This window comes from Marmota marmota, unplaced genomic scaffold (genome assembly GCF_001458135.2).
Source record: "Marmota marmota marmota unplaced genomic scaffold, marMar, whole genome shotgun sequence".
NCBI lineage: Eukaryota > Metazoa > Chordata > Mammalia > Rodentia > Sciuridae > Marmota > Marmota marmota.
Window position 1 is genome coordinate 28,721,442 of NW_026000026.1, and position 5,941 is coordinate 28,727,382.

The following is a 5,941-nucleotide window of genomic DNA, read 5'->3' on the forward strand; positions in this document are numbered from 1 at the left end:
GGAGAGAAATGAATTACAGTAGATGGGGTAGAGAGAGAAGATGGGAGGGGAGGGGAGGGGGGATAGTAGAGGATAGGAAAGGTAGTAGAATACAACAGTTACTAATATGGCATTATGTAAAAATGTGGATGTGTAACCGATGTGATTCTGCAATCTGTATTTGGGGTAAAAATGGGAGTTCATAACCCACTTGAATCTAATGTATGAAATATGATATGTCAAGAGCTTTGTAATGTTTTGAACAACCAATAAAAAAAATAATATTCCCTTTCCAAAAAAATAAAAAATAAAAAAAAGAAATGACATGATCAATTATTATCTAAAGTAAAATAGAAAGTTTGCAAAATGGTTTACAATTTCAAATGGTGAACAAGGAGATAACAGAGGTCATGTAGGATGTGATGGTTATGAAGGAGGAGGAGAAAAGATAGAAGTAAAAAATTAATGGAAGATTCAAAGTGAAAACAATAGAAATTTGATGTTAGCAGAAGAAAAGAGTGAAAGATAATCAAGGGAAACAGACAAGTGAGAAAAAATATACATAAGGAAAAATATTTAAAAATAAATATAAAAATAAAAGAATGCAAAATCAAATTGAAATATACTTATCAAACATCATAGTCCTCATAAAACTGATCCATGAAAAATAACTGGATTTTAACATGCTAGAAATGAGAAAATTAACAAATATGAATGAGTATAAGTGTCCATGAATGTTGTGCCCATTACTTTAGAGACTGGATGAGGGGTGGTGGGGGATGAAGAAAAGAAAAACAGACACACATAGAGAGAAAAAGGTGGGGCCCGGTGGTTCAACCAACCCCTAATAGGGGAAGACTAACTCAGAGATACCTCAGCACTTTTATTATATAAGTTTCATTATCAAAAGGTTATTTGGAGGAAAGTTTCAGTAAAGCAGATAATTTGAATATGGAGAACTGTGAGTCATTAGGGTCATCTTGTTTTTCTCAGAATTCTTATCCCTGGGAGTTGGTGTCCAAACTTAAGGCCTTGACTGATAACTCCTGCCTTTACACAGAGTTTCCTCTGGCTGTGCCATCTTGACCTACACTTTTGCACAGGCAGAACCCAGTGCAACAGAGCCATGAGAGTCCATAATTAAATTACTGGTCTCCACACAGGAACCATTAAGGTCACAATGAAACAGAAAAAAAAGAAAAAAGATCTTGATGAAAAGTTAAAGAATTATTTCCATTGGAGTTCAATAGATTCTCAGCTTCCCTTCTCAACTGTGTTAGGTTGGGTGGTCTAGAGTGTGATGCTTGCTCCCAAGGTAGGGTTGCTAGAGTGAGAGGTAATCATGTAGATGGAAATCCTGGAGGCAGGATTTAGGATTAGGCAGGCTCCCGGTCCTTTGCTGAATGCCAGTTGGTCTGGAGATTTTAAATCAGCACACCAATAGGTCCCAGCAATTGCCAGTCCACACTCAAAGACTACACCCCAGGGAACTCCCCTGGGTTCCACTCGTGTGGTGGAGGAGCCAATTCTTACTCCAGTCAGTCATCTGCAAAACCCCCATTTACCGTTCTTCTGTTCAGTCTCCAAACTCAATCTCTCCCACCTCCACCCTTTTGAATTTCTGTCCAGGCTTGTCTCTTCCAGCTGGTCCTGTAAGTAGCCAGATTGGAGGAGGAGGGGAAGAGCAAGGTGGGTTTCCACCGTTAGTATTCATCAGTGTAAACCTATCTCCATGTTTGATTTTCTCCTGGTCACTTAGGCACATGCTATGTCATGCAGTGTGTGTTTGTCAGGCCTGCATTCTGAGCCAAACTTGAGTTTGCTAGGAATCAGCTCCCCCAGCTGCGAGTCCCCACACTGCAGCTGCAAAAGTTTCCTTCCTCTGTCCTCCACACAAAGCCAGGAGACATGCAGCTTCATTCCTGCACAAAGATATTGTGCAGCATGCCCTTCAGGTTAGTCGGGAATTGTCTTTTAGGCCTCCTAAAAATTCATGTTCCTTTAATTTTCTTATCCCTCAATTTCCTCATGGAGGGACCACTCTGGCTGGTGCCTCTTGTAGGGGCACTAGGGGTGGTGCTGGGTATTTCTTTCTTATTTTATTATCTCCAGCCTCCTGAGTCCCTGATCTGCTTTGAATGTCCAGTATTGAATTCCCGCAAAGTTTCCCACCATTTTTTTTCTTATTCATCCACCTGCTAATGAGCTGCCTATCTGTTTTCTTGGATTCATGCCTTGGAAGAGCCAGGAAAGAAAACTTCTCTATTCTGTGATCTTGAAACCTAACATTCATCTTTCATTGATGTTTCAGCCCAGACTAGACCTGTGAAACTCCTGTTAAGAAGCTCATAAACTTGCTATTAGATTTGCCGGACACGACTAGGTCTTCATTGTCCATACTCCCCGAGCAGGATTCAACAGAGTTGCCCTGGTCCATTTGGAAAACACATTTTTTTTTGCAGGGGGGGGGAGGGTGGGGGGCTCCAGTGAAACTACCCTTACTCGATTTTTCTTCTCTAACACTGGGCACTTCTTCCCAATGTCATTTTCTGCTTCCTCCTTCTAAATGTTGGAACATTCCAGAATGTTCCAGAACATTCCCTTCTCTTCTTTGAGGTGATTTTATACATTTTCTATAGCTAATGATTCTCAAATCATTATCTCCAATCCTGGGCCTCTCCTCCTAGTGTCAGGCTTATAGTCACTCAACTGTTCAATGACACCTCCCTGTGGATATCCAATGGGCCTCTGAGACTTAACATATCCAGAGTCAAACTGGGCTCTGGATTCTCTGCTGCCCCCTGCATCTCCCAAGCTTCCCCAACTCTGCCATCAACCACCATCCCACCAGCTGCTCCTCCCACACCTGACACTCTCCCTACTCACCCTGCTCCTTCTCTTCCCTCACCTTTGCCAGTCCTACCTCTCACATGCATCACAACTTTATCCGATTCTTGTCCCTCCTGCTTTGGGGTCCCAGAACCTGCCATTTTTTTTTTTTTTGGGCCCAGAAGGCTCTGCTCCCATCACCCCTTGCCAGGATCCACTTGACTGCTTATATGGCTCTTATGGAGAGGAACCTGACCTAAGACTGTGACTTCAGGGATCATTTCTATTGTTCATCCTTGGAGAAATTTCTCTGACCTTGCAGAGTGCCAGAAACCATGAGAAAGAGGCCCAGAGTTCCCTCCTGAGGGTGAAGGCAGCTCTTGGTGATACTTTACTGCAACTGCCTTTTGCTATTGTTGTCTGTTCTTCTCTCCCTTCCTTTGGAAGGCTGAGAGGCGGGAAATGTATATGAGAGCTTTCCACTAAGAAAGAGGGAGGAAGGCAGGGAGGGAGGGAACAAGAGAAAGGAAGAAAGAAACAAAGAAAGAGAAAGGGATATGTCCTGACAGGACCACCTAGAGCACCTCTACTCCACACTATGATTTTCTTTTTTTTTTTTAAGAGAGAGTGAGAGAGAGAGAATTTTTTTTAATATTTATTTTTTAGTTATTGGCGGACACAACATCTTTGTATGTGGTGCTGAGGATCGAACCGGGGAGGCACACATGCCAGGCGAGTGCGCTACTGCTTGAGCCACATCCCCAGTCCACACACTATGATTTTCTAACTTGGGTCTATACATGGCACCTACTACAACTTGCAGTTCAGTGTGTGTGTGTGTGTGTGTGTGTGTGTGTGTTTCTCCTTGTGAAATAAAAGCCCCAAGGAAGAAATGTTTCCATCTCTCATGTTCAGTACTGTGACTCCTCTCCTAGAGGGGTGTGTGAACAGGGGGAGTATTTGAATACATTATGGCAAGAAGGAAAGGACTTAGAGACGCCTGGGACCCACCCTAGACTCACCAGGGAGTTGTTGTGTGACCTAGGGCAAGCCACACTTATTTCCATGGTTACTTGTTGGATGTAACAACCCTCTTCCCAGCTCACTGACATTTTAAGGTATTTGGATGATGTTGCTATAAAAGGTTAAGTTTTTCTAGGATGTTACCGCAATGAAATGTTGCAAATCTCCAGATTAAACCCCCATCTCTTAACTTTATTTGAAGGATTCCCCTACCCTTAAATCAGGTTATCGGAGAACAGGTAACAGTTGATTCATTTCAACAGATCATCTGCCCCTCCCCACCCATCCTGTGTCTTTCTCTCCTCTCACCATCTAGTGGCCCTGCTAGTGTCCCAGGGACTGGGCCTCATTTTCAGATGGACTCTGCTGGTAGCAGCAGCACTTTCTCTCTTCCCCCTTTTCCATTTGTCTCACCTGAGGACTCTCCACCATGAAGACACAGGAATGGTCTGTAACTGTGACGAGGTGAACAGCAGGGACCAAAATTGCAGGATCCCAGGAGGGCACCTGGTGTGGGATAGAAACATTTGAGGAACATGCTGGTCCTGAGTCAGTCAGATGTGGAACTGAAGTGGCTCCACACCAAGCCTAGGTGCCCTGGTGATCAGTGATCCTGCTGATACAGCAGGATTGCAACTTCTAGGCCAACCTTGACAACTTAGCAAGACTCAGACTCAATGAAAATATAAAAGATCTGGCCTGGGGATTTCTCTCAATGGCAGAGCCCTTCCTTATCGTGCTGATCCCCTCTACTGCAAGAAAAGAAAAAATGGAAAACCAACTACTTGCTTCTTTTTTGGCGGGGGCGGGGGGAGCACCAGGGATTGAACTCAGGGGCACTGGACCACTGAGCCACATCCCCAGCCGTATTTTTGTTTTATTTAGAAACAGGGTCTCGCTGAGTTGCTTAGCACCTCGCAGTTGCTGAGGCTGGCTTTGAATTCGCAATCCTCCTGCCTCACCCTCCTGAGCTGCTGGGATTACAGGTGTGCGCCACTGCACCTGGCAACTTCTTGCTTCTTTTTTGGGGGGACAGAGGGAGGTTCTGATCAGTGATCCCAGGAACACTTAAACACTAAGTCACATCCCAAGCCTACCGGTTTATTTTTATTTTGAGGCAAGTCTCCATAAGTTGTTTAGGACCTCCCTAAATTGTTGAGACTGGCCTTGAATTTGCATTACTTGTCCCTCAGCCTCCCAGGTCACTGGAGATTACAGACATCTGCCACCATGCTTGGCCATTGTACTGGGGCTTGAACTCAGAGGCATTTAACCACTGAGCCACATTCCCAACCCTTTTTTTTTTTTTGTATTTTATTTAGAGACAGGGTCTTGCTAAGTTACTTAGGGCCTCACAAAGATGATGACACTGGTTTTGAAATCTTGAACCTCCTGCCTCAGCCTTCCAAGCTGCTGGGATTGCAGGCATGCACCACTGAAATCGGGTCCTTTTTTGATGTTTGGATGAATATATCATCACTCAACATTGTCCAGGGCTCTGAGGTTATCCTCAGGAAGGAATCTATACCGATTGTTCCTATAAATATTAAACGGATCCCTCCCTTAATCTCCAGAGCATTTACTAACCTACAGAAGTTGTTTTTTTCTTTTGGGAGACTTCTGGAGATCCAGCAAAGAGCCTTGCATAGTTTCAGCACCTGCTCAGCCACTGAGCCACACCCAAGCTTCTCTACATAATGTGTTATTGCCACTAATATCTACTAAGGTTTATCTTTGTTTCCCATTTCTTGATTTCCCCATTATAGCAATATCCCTGAGATTACTGGCTTTTTAAGAATTTGGGTTGATGTTGACACGTTTTCAGAGGTTCCAGACCATCATCAGTTGGCCTTATTGCTTCTGGGTTCATGGAGAGACAGACAGCAAATACTGACATGATCACAATGTGGAGCAAAACCACTCACCTCATGGCTGGGAAGCAAAGAGAGAGCAAAGATGGGCCAGGGGACCATTGTCCCCTTCAAGGACATTCTCCCCACAACCATAAGTCTTCCCACAAGGCGCCACCTCTCATGTTGAAGCACATCCTAAAAACACCTCTCTGAGGATCAAGGCTTTAATATGGGGGCTTTGGTGACACTCAGTATCC

The 5,941-nt window shown here is 44.1% G+C and overlaps 1 non-coding gene across 1 annotated transcript; it reads left to right on the forward strand.

The window, feature by feature from the left end:
• Window positions 1-3,066: 3,066 nt before the first annotated feature.
• Window positions 3,067-3,285, forward strand: LOC125619255. The gene has a single exon (XR_007350748.1). It is a non-coding gene; the product is annotated as a small nucleolar RNA U3 (small nucleolar RNA).
• Window positions 3,286-5,941: the final 2,656 nt, after the last annotated feature.